At 39.5% G+C, this 14,706-nt stretch overlaps 1 protein-coding gene across 2 annotated transcripts in view; it reads right to left on the minus strand.

Moving 5' to 3' along the window:
- Positions 1-14,706, minus strand: part of Sgcd (sarcoglycan delta) — a 933,235-nt gene that overhangs the window by 532,541 nt on the left and 385,988 nt on the right. For both annotated transcript variants that reach the window (XM_042283896.2, XM_042283895.2), the window contains one exon: positions 1,891-2,054. The gene's annotated coding sequence lies outside the window, so the exon portion shown is untranslated. The remainder of the gene's footprint in view (positions 1-1,890; positions 2,055-14,706) is intronic.

Genomic DNA, 14,706 nt, shown 5'->3' on the forward strand with positions numbered 1-14,706 from the left:
TTTCTGAATTAAAGATCAACACTCAAAATAAGGAGCTCCCCCTTCCAATCTCAACCCCATGTACAGTCTCCTCCAGGACACTGGGACAAGCCAAGCAGAGTATGTTAGCTTCCGTTTCTGATAAATCAAGGAAATATGAGCAAAAAGGCCCGCAACCACAGTACACATCTATTACATAGCATGAACTGCTCATGTGAGGACTCCAAAATGGTACAATACATATGTGCATGTGCCTCCATTCCAGTCATTAAATTATTAACTTGGCCTTTGCAATCATGTTAATAGGAAAGGAGTTGCTAATGTTGAACTGTTTGAAAGATATCCTTTGATTTAAAAAAAATAGAAAAATAATTATAAATATGAACAAAGAAGATTCTGCTGAAAAAGAGGGAATGATTTCTTCACTCACACAGTTCCTGATCTTTCAGAGGTGTTTTTGTTTTTAGAGGTATATGAGTCCTGTGACTATCAGAGCCCTAGCATGGCTTTGCCAGCATTTGGAAACAGCAGGTAGAAAGTGAAAGTGCTTCATTTTCAAAAGACAACTCACTTACAAGCTGAAAGCAAGCACCACACTTATCCCAGTGGGGAGAAACACAGGAGACAGCAGGCCTGTGGCTATACCAAATTCGATCCTTACCAGGTCAACACCTCCATCTCTCTTGAGTACATGGTCTAAGGGAGTTTTATGGTGCTACAAGAAGGGACCAAAGCCCTCAACTAGCCTGCCCTGTTCTCCTGTCTCCCATAACCCTCTACATCATTACACAGTGCTGCTGTTTTTTATTTGTTTTGTATCCCCACCTTCTTTTTTTTCTTGAGTCTCAAAGAATAGTGAATAAGATACTAACAGACTTTTCTAAGACACCTTACAATGTCCTCTGGATATGCTGTGTGCTCCTCTGAAACCATTTCTCCAGGTACAAATGTGACTCCACTCTTCTATACAAATGAATATATAAAGTGGAATTTTAATAAGGCCAGAACGGAGTCTGGCACCTGAACCCCTCAGCTGCAAGAAACATTCTACTTATCTGCTCTCTGGCTTCCTGAGTCCCTATTCCACATGGTTGTTATGAGATATACATACATTTTTGCAAATGTCAGAACAGAACATATGATTTACCATAAATACTTATAAATGATCATTCCAGTCCTTCTTTCTCTGTCTGTTCTTCCTTAACACCCACCATATGTACAAACATAAATATAAACATGTACACACACACACACACACACACACACATATATATATATAAACTGAGAGTAATTAGATGCATCCAACGAATTATTTATATAGTAAATATGTTTGCAAAAAAAGCATATACACATTCACTTTTCACTGATTACTCTTTAAGTACTGTAAGCATGATATTTATCATTTTAAAAACCATGAGATTTCTTTGACTCAAATGTCTGCCCCAGCATAGGTATATATCTAAAAGAAATACAATGCTACCCTTAAGAAAGCAGAAGGTAGAAAACTTTATCAACAGCTTCCCACACAGAAAATGGGAATGAAACCATGTATGACACAGAACAATCTATTTAATCATCTTCTTACCTGAGTCTTTTATGGCACAGGCATCTACAACAATTTCTCCTTTCTTTCTGTTGGGCACCTGCCCAGTTCTCTGTCTACTTTGTCATACTGGCCTCTGCCCATCTGATTCCTGTTAGCATAGTGCAGCTTTCATCCAGCTTCCCCCATTGTACCATGTCTATCCCAACATAGTCCATAAACTTATAGTGAAAGAAAAGATATTCCTTGAAAGGCAAAAGACACACAGAAAAGCAAGGGCAGTTGTGGATAAGGCAATAACAATAATCTGCTTGTAAATGTACCATATTTGCCTTAAAAATTAAGAAGTTATAACTGCATGTCCATACCTTTTTAGTCTTAATCTTCTTGAATCTTAGATACAAATGTCAGGGCAACATTGGGATTAAGATGATGTTCTCAGATCCCCAGCACAGCCACAGTCTCCTTAACTTCCACACGGGTTCCAGGGCAGCTGTCCTCGAGTTCCTGAGGATGGAGGGTTCTTCTAAGTCTATAAAATCACAAGAGAAAGATTTACATACTCAAAACAGAAATCAGCAGAGTGATACCAAATCCATGATCATTTGTTCTGGGAACTACACATAAGTCACTTAAATGACAATTAAGAATTCAGCATTGAGTGATTAAAAAAATCATCCCCAAAACAAACACGCATACATACCACATCATGAGCACCATCACCATAACCATTGCCACCTCTACCAGACCAGAACCATAAGCATTACTACCATCATGACCGCTCCCACCAGTGCCACCACAACCAGCACCACAGTGACCACTGACATCACCACCACTACCAACAACAAGCTATTATAGTATTGCACTTGGAAAGACTTTCCTAGTATACAACAATATCCATTTGTTCATTTATTTTAGAGAGAAAACAAGGGTTGGATAGAAGTGATTTTCCTATGATGATTCATTCATTATGTTGGTTTGATATGAATGAATGAATGAATGAATGAATGAATACCTCTTTGGTAAAGGGTATGTACTTATCCCTGATCTATGACAAAGTGACACCAAAAGATAAAAGCTCATTACTTTATCTCTATATACTCTCCTCATTTGTATCTAAGACACCAAAGCTACCTGTTACCACTGGCCACTCCATCATCAGTACCTCCAGTATGTCATTTCAGCTTCTTTGTTTGCTACCCAGTCCAGAGCCTCTTTTCTACGTACTCTCTCACTGGGTCCCTCTTCTAGTTCCGTGACTTGAGTTGTCACATTCTCAGACCTGAGAGTTGTCTCCAGTCCTAGATAGTCGCCTCAAATCCAAATTTCCTTGTTGGCCAATTATTTAATAACTCTACCTAAAATTCTAGTAGACATACCCTATTAACTGGAGCAAACATAGGTCATGTATCTATAGCCACTATCACTTCTCTCCTGATTAAGTAGAGCTTATGTGTTCCCTCATTTATTTCTTCTTTGTCAATGACAATTCCTTTTCTCCTTTCTTCCCCTCAGCTCAACCTCTCTTAATTTCTCTCTGTCTCTGTCTGTCTCTGTGCTTCTGTGTCTCTGTGTCTGTCTCTGTCTCTCTCTCTCTCTTAGATATAACCAATATTCTAGTGGCCTCTTCTTCAGAAAAGATGCAGCTGCTGACTTTGTCTTACTATCTTCTTTGCTACCATCCTGGTTCATAGCATCAAGGTGCAGAGGACCAAGGATACCACTCCCATCAAAATCCAAGTGAAAGAACAACACTTCCATTCCCAGATCCATACATTGCCATTCCAAGTATTTAAATGGCCAAAATGAATCAGGAATGATGCAGCAGTGAATGTTGTCCTGTCAGCCTATTCTCCTCCTCATAATTTCTTCAGGCAGGCATGCAGTCCTCCAGCATGCCTCTGGATGCTTTTGAGCCTTTTGAACTTAACACTGACATTGCTTTTTAACTTGCTGCACTCTTTTTTTGTGTCAAGAATTTGCAGCTTTGCTCTGTTGTTTCCTCTCTGGTGTGTCTCTTCTAAACCCCTTCTATAAAATCGTAGACTCTTACCACATCTCTCATTCCTCTTTCTGTTTAAACCCAGGGAAGTCCTTCTGTGATATGGAATATTTACTCATCTACTACTTGGTTTTACACAATAAAACTTAGGTTCTATATGCGTAAGGACCACTGTTTCCATGTAGTATTTCAAATGTGTATTCTACAGTCTACCTAGTGCAGTGGGTACCCAATCTTTGAATGAGTGAATTAACATTCTTTCTCAAGGCCATTCAGTCAGTGACTGTGCCTGATCTGAACTTAAAGCATGCCATCTCCAGTAATCCTGAATTTTTTTTTTCCAGACAGGGTTTCTCTGCGTAGCTTTGCGCCTTTCCTGAAACTGACTTGGTAGCCCAGGCTGGCCTCGAACTCACAGAGATCCACCTGCCTCTGCCTCCTGAGTGCTGCGATTAAAGGTGTGCGCCACCACCACCTGGCAATAATCCTGAAAATTATGTGAAAATGAGAACATGAGGAAACTTTGTTTTCAAAAGTCTATGATTGGCTAAGAAATAGGGTGAGATGCTTCAAAACACAAACAAACAAACATCCTGGCTATGAATGCAGCCTGACATACTAGCAAATGACATCATGTCCCAGGCTCAAAAGGTCAGACACCTCTGATAGACTTTTGGATGACCATACTACTAATAACTTCATCTGCTACCATGAAATTCTTTAGCTTCTGTAAGTATCATGACATACAGACTTTTCTAAGATGTATTTTCTTCTGTAAAATGAATACTTTAGGATGTTTATGATAAAGAATTGATCACAGAGGTAAATCATTCTCCATTGTGATGATGAAAGACCTCAGGGGGTTTTGTTGCTTTTACCCTTTGCAATTACATTACTCCACATGACATCTCATGATTTCATGTACTTTCATTTCATTTCCCTCCATTGTCTGGGTGCTTTCCATCTTCTTTGGAGTCGACTACTTCTGTGGCTCACCACGATTCTGGGCAACTTTGTCCACACTACCCCCAGATGTGTGATGTTACCCTGACTGCCCTCATGTTAGGGGCAGTCAGCAGAACTACATAAAAGAAGTCAATTCTGCTTCTTTATTCCATGCCCTTTTGCTGATACCCAGTAATTTAGGTGTGATCTTGGTCATGCTTTTGTTGGAAGCTGATAATCAACTTGTCACAGTTTCAATTATTCATGCATCCCAAAGCCAAGGGACACAACTTCAGAAAGGCAAACAACGCTGTATTTCAGAATAATGATACATAAGGAGTTATTGAAAAAATGTGCATACTTCTTTGGGAACCTCAGTCTCAAGTCTATCCAAATACATCCTTGATTCCTTGTCCCCAACTTCTCTTAGGGATAGTCTATCTAAGGGTAAAAACAACATAAAAAATAAATCACCTTCTTTTCTATCTTAGTAACACCTGAACTAAGAAATAGTTAAGATGTTTCAGAGGAAAAATAAATGGCAATCCATCCTAGATCAGGTAAGGACATGGTCCGAGGTGAATTCTCTCAACCTGTGTTCACTGTGACACATTTTGCTTGCTGTACATTTTATTAAAGGCTGAGAATACAGCAGGGCCCACTGAAGCCTTTCCTCATGACTTCATGAAGCCTTCACTCCTAATGCTATTCTTCATGCTTTATAACAGTCCAACTTCTGCCCAGATGTACTAAAATGTGACAAACTTCCCCTGAGACAGTTGATTCTCCTATGTCGTGATGAAGCATGTGTGGACTTAAATTCAAATCCTGCTTGATAGAAGCAATTCTATATTTCCTTTCCCATTTGTCCACTTCATTCCTTTTTTTTCTTTCCCATCCATCCTCTCCCTAATCTCCCCCCACCTCCTCTCTTCTTAACTGAAGACAGATTCTTACTAAGTTGCCCAGGTTAGCTTTAAATTCACTGTGTAGCCCACAAATCCCTTGAACTTGTGCTCCTTGTGCCATGGTCTTCAAGGAGTTGGGATTATAGGATTAGAGGTCTATGCAACCAGATCAGGTTAATTGGTGATTTTCTTAGGAACTTGTTGATTTCATTAGTTTGTTCACAAGACCTCACCCAACACACACTTTTCTGAGTTTTTGTTAAGAAGCAAAAAGCATTCACCAATTACAAAAGCATACAAGATATTCCATAGTACAGTAAAAGTTTCAGAAACCAGTGTCTCTGAAATCCATAGAAACTCAAGGGGGTTAATCTTCTCTCATAATAAAATGGACTGAGAAGCACACACTGGGAATAGTGACAAAGTCTTTAATGTCAAGAAAAACAACAACAAACTTCTCAATTGCCCGTATTTTCCAGGATGGAAGACTAATCATAGAGGAAAGAGACATCTTGCCTTTTGGGCAGCCATGCATACTTCAGAGAACATGTCCCTCCTCAAGAGGTACCAATTAGTGGCTGCTCTGAGACAGTGGAAACTATACCTCTTAAATGGCTGGATTGCCTTTTAAAATTATGCCTTGTGAAGAGAAAACACACACAAGCACAAAGCACAGATCCGAAGGCACCCAGACACACTTCCCAAAGAGGCAGGTGTCCAGAGGAGTCAGGCCAGGAAAAGTAGGACAGAGAGGAATAAGGTAATGATCAAGACCGTGGAATGGACATGTATTAGAGGGAAGGGCAAAATACAAATTGCAATTCAGAATTTTTAAGTTGAAAACAATGCTACTGGGACTACTGTTCTAAAGATTCACTTCCCAAGAAGCGTGGCCTCAGGAATGCCCTATAAGCATACAGGGTTGTCTCTCTCATACTCACTTCCATGTTGCTAGTCATGCTTCACAGTATGTGTATATCCTTGACAATATTGCTACCATTGACACAAAAGAAGTCTTAGGTTTGGAAACTTGAATGGTTTCTATTGCAGTCAAATAAATAAGCCACAACAGTGTCAGAATTCAAATTCTGAAATGACACTGAGTCATTATTCATCAAGTACTCTGAGAATCAGTAGGCTGCCTCCAACATTTCATTTTTCATTAACTCTAGGTCTCATGTTCCAAAACGTCACAACTCCAATGAAAAGAATCAGTGCTCAGAAAGACAAATGACCTGCTTAATCTCAAGGATGGCAGAAAAGGCATCAAGGCAGGACAGGGTATGTGTTTTCCAAAGTTCTAGACATCTCTCAGAATTGGGAACACTGCAAGTATTAATGACACCAAACCCTGCACAACATCACTAGGAGTAGTCTGATTACATCTGTGTGTAAACTGACTGTGTCTTGTACCAGATGAGATTTCTGAAACAATGATGGGTTTACCAGACATAAAACACTTCAGAAATATAATTGCTCAGCTATAGCTGGGCTGGCCAGTTTAGACTATGTACAATATGAAAGACCTTGCTTTCTCATTGGATAGCAACTGAAAGGACACACCAAAAGGACATAGCTGATGGACTTTAAGAGTTACAAGTACAAGCTACTCTTGGGTGCCTGATCTCTTGCCAATAGAGTAGGACCTTATTTCTTACCTGGTTAACCTTTTAAATTGTGTGGTGAAATAAAAAAGATTCTGGAAGAAAAGGTGCTGAATGTTATAAAGATATTCCAGGAAATTCCCTGGCACCTGAGCCTAGGACTGATCTATGCAGTCTTCTTTGATAATGAGATATGATTATGCCATCTATTTTATAAAATGGGTCAGACACTGATAGTCCATGGGCAATAATTGCAATAGCCTGGAAGATCAGCTCTTAAAACTTAATGGGCAAAGAATTGTGTCACCTCTTGCCTATGTTGGTATATACACCCAATGCCTTTCTCACATAAGCTATGATAGTTACCTAGAAATACAATTTACCTTTATTCTAACTGATTATCAACATAGAAGTAGTCAGTGTTCCCATTCTAAGTAATAGACAGAGGATGAATGAAGATTCATACTATTTTGAAAGAACCAATACTGTTGAATTTCAATATTTTCTAAAAAAATCCTTCAAAAACTTTAAAAATCAATATGTGCCTGAGCACCAACACACCAGGTAGATATTAGCAAAATTTGTAGAGGTGGCATGTTGCCCCACCTGGCTTGAAATCCAGACACTGGTGTTTCTATGGTGCCTTAAATCCAGAGGATGGCTGGCTTCATCATCCTCTCTTTACTTGCCAGCAGAGAAAAAATGGTCAGATGACTTGCTTAAGAAGACAATAATTAAGTGACCAGGAGCTGACCATTGGCTTTCCACATGTCTCTATATACTCAATGCAATAGAGACACTAATCAGAGTCATTTACTTCAACAATAATAGTTAAGCATCACCTCCTTCCTCAAGTATTGTACTCTGGTCTTCTGTTCTTGATGACACAAGTAAGTCAGAGCCATAGTGTTACTCCTTTTAACAGAAGAGAATCCTCATTCTAAGAAGCAATCAGGTAGGGCTATGATTTAACTTGGTACCATAAAATTCAAAGATACATTTGAGTCAAATACATAGTAAGATTCTTTTTCAAACAAGAGACAAACAAAAAGAAAACCACATCCAGCAAGGAGTGAAGAATGCTAACATTGTTAAATGATAGTCAGAATTGACTGTTGCACTCATAGAACTCTTACAATGTGAAGCTAGTTTATTTTCAACCAAAGGAAGAGAACAGGACACTACCAGTATAGAAAATGGGGGATGCACTAGGATATACAAACCCTAAAGAGTTATACAGAAGTTTATTAAACCTAAAGAGAATCTTTCTACAAGGCTTTCAGTGAGTGTGGTAGCCCTGTCTGGGTCTGAATTTTCTTACCTATTAAATGGGTAAATAACACCTTAATTCTTAAACAGAAGTTTCAGGATGATAGATTGTAAGGCTAGGGAATGGCTCAGTGGTAGACTACTAGGTGAACATTTGCAAGACCCTGGGTTCCATCCCCAACACCTAAATCACCCAGAGAAACAGACAGAGACAGACATGCACACATGCACACACACACACACACACCAAAACCAAAACCCCCAATCCTCCTACTATATGTGGTGTGTGTTTGTTATTGAACTATCAAATATCTTAAGCACTTGGAGCACGTATTCTGGTTGGTATTTATTTGCATGATAGACATAAGCATGCACTACCACCAATTATGACAATTCATATTTGTGCACAGACATAAGCTAGTGACTGATGCAGAAAGACTTCACTGACTGATGTCTAAACAAAGCTACTCCATTTACTTGCTGAGTGGTAGCAAACAGGAAGGCAGCCCTGCAGGAAATGAGCTGCCACACTGATAGATACAGTCAACATAGAATTTGAAGAGAAGGGTGGAATTACTGTTTGATACCAAGCTATTGCAGAAAGCACTGAAGTTACTTGTTGTCAACAAGTCTCTGAGGTTACAAGTTGTTGGGCTTGTATTTTCTCACACAACTTGTCTAAAATATCAAGGTAGTAAAGAGAGATCTGGACTCAGTGGTAAAATAACTTGTATGGCAGAGTAGAGAGTGAACCAGAATTCAGGACTCATGTACAGATCTGGGCTTCAGTATCTGTGATATAAGCTTTCCTACTGAGCTCAGAACTCATCGTTGATAAAAGTTATAAACATGTTTCCTCAATTTGTTATGTACACCCCCTACATCACTTACAGTGTTTTCTTGAAGCCTAATCTTTTCATTTCATAACACAAAGTGTTAATTCCTCACATACATGTCTTTTCTAAAGATGGAAAAGAAAATCTCTCATAGGTATTTAGAAACATAAGCAGGGGAATGTGGATAGGAAGCTTCCAGAAAAAGAAATTAAAATAGACTATAAGTTCAGCAATGCTCATCAGAGGAAACATGCAAATAAAAATTTGAGTTCCTATACTTTGTAACCACTAATAAAATAGATCTCAGTAATAATTATCAATGTACACTAACATCACTAAACAAAGATAAATGACAGAGTTCTTTTGATTTAAGCGACACTGCACTCATGAAGCCATTGATAAAACCAGCCAGGCATATTAGGGTGTAAAGATTCCAAAGAAAAGTGACCCGTCTCTCTTTGGAAAATGACCTTGCTGGAGGCCAGGGACTCTACAAGTGTTTAAACCAAAAATGTCTTTGGTAAAGAGGCTGGAGATGCCAGAGTGGGGGTCTGGATCCCCCCTATCTCTTTTCCCCTAAGGAAGTACTCCTTTCTGGGAAGCCATTTTGAGAACATGGTGGAAACTCGGAGGCACCTGGAAATCTGGAATGAGAACTAGACCTACCCATTGGAAGGAAGAGTAGGTCTTCCCCTCCCCCCATCCACTAGAGCTTAATTAGCTCCCAGGCATTGGGTCTCAGTGGTATCCCATTCCCAAGGACACTTTCTGTTTTACAGGGTTTCTGCCTTTTCTTTCTTTCTCATAAATTCCATGTAATAAAATACTTGTTTCTAAAACTCTTGTTTTATTGTCTGTGAATTTCATTCTTTGAAGTCATAAGAACCCCAAAGCTACTGGCTTAGGGTGACTTTGGTGGCCATAAATTTCCAGGACCCTAGTTCTCTGAGGCCAGCACAAGAGCCAACAAAGGTTTCATTGCCTGCAAAGACCGGCTTCCATACCACTATCTAGGGGAAGGCAAGCAGCCTAAATCCAATACAAGCTGCCTGCAATAAATGCCAGTTCACTAGGAGTTCTGGTCACAAGAAATACACTATGTATGAAATAACTTGTATCAGACTGAAGGACTGTCTGTAGCAAAAACAAGCTTACTGACTATTGTAAGTTACATAGAAAATAATGAACAGTGACAGGAAACCTGTGATATAAAAGATTCACTGGACCTTAAAGTCAATTAGTGAGTGGATGTGTGGTGGAGAGGTTAGTGGTACATGTACAAAAATTCTTGTGTGTAAATGCAGGTACATATGTGACATTTCAGAAGGCAATCTGGGGCCATCCTCACCTTCCACCCTATTTGAGACAAGCTTTCTCTGTTTTTTTTTTTTTTCTGCTGCATATGCCATGCTAGATGGCCTATAAGCTTCCAAATTTCATCTGTTTCTTCTTCCCACTTCCCATTGGATCCCAGAGTGCTACCATATCCAGCTCTGACATGGGTTCTGAGAATTTGAACTCAGGTTGTCATGCTTGCTTACCCAGCACACACTTTCTTTTTTATTGTTGTTGTTTTCTTTTTTTGTTTTTGTTTTTTCAGAATTTTCCCCTTTTTTAATTAAGAATTTTTTTCATTCATTTTACACACCAATCAAAGATCTCCCTCTTCCCTTCTCCCGACCCCCCCAGCCTCCTCCTCCCACCCCAACCCCATTCTTACCCACAAGAAGGGAAGGCCTCCCATGGGGAGGCACATTCAGCAGAGGCAAGTCCAAGCCGTTCCCCGTCTCAAGGCTGCATGAGTTGTCTGTCCCATCATAGGTAGTGGGCTCCACAAAGCCTGCTCATGCACCAGAGATGGATTCTGATCCTACTACCAAGGGGCCCCCCATGCAGATCAAGCTACACAACCGTCTCACAGGCAGAGGGCCTAGTTCAGTCCCACATAGGCTCCACAGCCATTGATCCAACTTTCATGAGTTCTCACTAGATTGGTTTGGTCATCCCTGTATGTTTCCCCATCATGATCCTGATGCACTTGCTTATAGAATTCCCCTTCTCTCTTTGACTGGATTCCTAGAGCTTTGGATCTGCTTCCATCAGTCATTGGAGAAAAGCTCTGTGATGACAGTTAGGGTATTCACTGGTCTGATCTCTGGGGCAAGCCTCTTTACTATTGCTAGTAGTCCAGGCTGGGGTCATCCTTGGGGATTCCTGGCAAATTCCCTAGCACCGGGTTTCTCTTTATCCGCATGATATCTCTATCTATCATGGTATCTCTTTCATTGCTTTCCCCCTCCCTCCCTGTTCCAGCTTGACCATCCCATTCCCTTAGGTTCTCATCCCCTATCCCCTACCCTCCATTGCCCACCTCTTATCCCCAATTTGCTCATGGAGATCTCATCTATTTCCCCTTCCCATTCATAGCAGCATTATTTGTAATAGCCAGAACCTGGAAACATCCTAGATGCTCGTCAACTGAAGAATGGATAAAGAAAATGTGGCACATATACACAATGGAGTACTACTCAGCAGAGAAAAACAATGACATCATAAAATTTGCAGGCAAATGGATGGAACAAGAAAAAAATCATCCTGAATGAGGTAACCCAGACTGAGAAGGACAAACATGGTAGTACCCACTCATGGTAGTACTTTATACTAGATATAAAGTAAAGGATAATCAGGCTACAACCCACAACTCCAGAGAAATCCAGCACACACTTTCACCCACCTAACCAGCTACCAAGCCCCCCACTCCAAAGTCAGTTTTAGTGGACAAACCCTACCTGGATCTTGATTTACAAACAACACATAAGAAAAAAGTAGTCCATTATTTAAAGTGATCAGATTCTTGCTTTTAGATAATTACTGGGAGCTGGAGAGATGGCTCAGTGGTTAAGAGCACTGGCTGCTCTTCCAGAGGACCCGGGTTCAATTCCCAGCACCCACATGGCAGCTCACAACTGTCTGTAACTTCAAGATCTGACACTCTCACAAGATATACATGCAGGCAAAATACCAATGCACATAAAATAAAAATAAATAGATAATTACTAATATTTTATGATAAAAATGCCATTGCAATATTTACAAAAAGGATTTCATGATGTAAGGATAAACAATAAAATACTTAAGTAGGAAGAGATGCTATGAATGGTAATTTGGCCCCTGGAGGGGCAGCTGATGCACACAGACTGCTCATAAATGACTGAGTTTTGCATCCCGTACCACACTTCCTCTAACATAGGCTTTAAATTGCATATGATAAGGGAAAGCAGCACTTGCTACATAGATGTGACTCTACAACCTGCAGGATTCAGGAAGCTTACAAAACAGTGCTAGCAGCCCTCTCTGGCTGGAATGACATGATAATTTCAATCATTTAAAATTTGCAATTTGTTCTTTTCCTAATAACTGTTTAACATATTTACAAGCAGAGATAGGCAAAATATTATTTAAAAATTGATACATATGAGGCAATAAATACTGGTGATATTTTACTCTTTAAACAATTGAGATAAATATTGCAAAAATCACAGGATTGGCAAAAAAAAGCATGGTGGCAAGCAGACATTTGTTCCTGGTATCATTTTCTTTTTTTTTTTCTTTCTTTTTCCTTTAAAATTTTTTAAACAGGTTTCTTCTTTACGAGTGTGAGTATCCTGGAATCCATTATGTACACCAGGTTGTCACTGAACTTATCACAAACCTGTCTCTGTCTCTGGTGTGCTGGGATTACAAGAATGTGCCATAGGCTGGGTTCTAATTTTTAAGCACAGTATTTTGAGAAAAATAAAGGATAATGGAGTCATGGGACATGAAAACAAAAGAGAGGCCTATTTGAGGAGATGGAAGAGATGATAAGGGAGAAGAATAATGGGGAGAAGTAGGTGAAAAGGGGGATGAATAAGAATAAGATAACATGGCATTGTATTTAAAAATCTTACTAGGCTGTGAAAATGGTTCTGTCAGTCAAGTGCCTCCTGCTCAAGCATGAGGACCTGAGTTCAAATCACCATCACTCAGGTAAAACATTGAGTGCAAAGGCATGCATCAGTGACCCCAGTGCTGGTAGTGGAACAAAGATAGGTAGTCAGCCATCCTAGATAAATCAGTGCATTCTAAGTACAGGGAGAGACCATGTCTCAAAAACGTAAAGAAGAGATCCATGAAGAAAAATATCTGTTCCTGGCCACTAATCTTTACATGTATTGTACACACACGCACAGCCATAAATATATGTTCATGCACCCACACAAGCATATGCATTTGCACAAAAATTTTAAATTAATCAGAAATTAAAGGAGCATGAGAAAAAAGTAATATTTTATGGAACAGTAAATTAAAAATAAAAATGTCTGTCCTCATCTGTATCTGATAAATTCCATTGAATATTCTCTCCAACATAATGCCAAGAAGCAAAGTGCCACACATTGTAAAGAAACCTTAATTTTGTTACAGTAGCAATAAAAGACAATTAAGTAAAGCTTTTTATTGTCAAGAGAATAACTATCAGGCCTTGATGGAGGCCTAACATTTCAGTTGGGCTAAGTCAATGCCTTAGCCAGAGGACCATCCCTAGGAAGATGGGCCCACCATGAGTGAGCCCTAATAAGGGAATGGGTGGAAGAAATGAGTCCTTTGATAAAATACTGTGTTTTTCCTTCCCAGGATCCCCACCCTTAGTGCAATAGCTTACTGGACCACAACCTTGAGGCTTTGTAAGTCTTTAGCACCAAGGTCTTCTTTCTATCTCTTTTCTAACCATGCTTTCCTTAACACTAAAGGTCTCAACAACTTTTTGTGTTTCCTTACTTTTCTCCATTCTCCCTTCCCCACCATGTTGCTGCCGGTCAGCCATGGTCTCATGTGCATTCAGTCTTAAATGGTGTGACTTTTTTTTTCTTTTTCTCCCCCATCCTCTTCATCCTTGCAGCTAGTGAGATTTACAGCTTGCATACCCGAGGGTTTTTCTTTTAAACACTAATAAAATTGCCCTTGAGCTTCTATTTGAGTCCATTCTTCAATTATTGTATTAATGAGACTAAGGACCCCAAGAGGGGACCCTGAATTCCCACATATCATTTTAGTCAGAAGTGTAAGAAATCTTTCAGCAACCATTTACAAAGAGTTCTATCAGGGAGTCTCAGAATGAACCCCATAGGGAAGCCCGCAAGAATACTGGACAGACTATACATTTTAAAACATTTTTATTACTCAAAGAACAAAAAAATAACTTGTAATTCATTACAGTGAAGGGATTGTATCCTAATACAGTTCAATGATTAGGAAAAATTCTTAATCATCCAGCTAAAAATATTTTAAGAAAAAAATGGAAGGAAGCCACAGGGATCAGCCAGTTGAATCCTATTATTTCACAGACAGAAAGGAAATGGCTTATCTAACGTTACAGAGAAGGTGGGGATCAGTTGGCTCAGGTGCCATCCTCCACAACTATGCTCTACATACAACATTGCATTTTGCCATTGTAGAATATTATTTTAAGGTGTGTTACATTTGTTTATGCTGTGGAACATTTGTTTAATGATGCAAAGATGTATTGTGTGCTTTTATGTTGCATTTCTTTAACTCTGTGAAGCTGTGTTATTGTGCCTCT

The sequence above is a fragment of the Peromyscus maniculatus genome, chromosome 8 (genome assembly GCF_049852395.1).
Source record: "Peromyscus maniculatus bairdii isolate BWxNUB_F1_BW_parent chromosome 8, HU_Pman_BW_mat_3.1, whole genome shotgun sequence".
Classification (NCBI taxonomy): domain Eukaryota; kingdom Metazoa; phylum Chordata; class Mammalia; order Rodentia; family Cricetidae; genus Peromyscus; species Peromyscus maniculatus.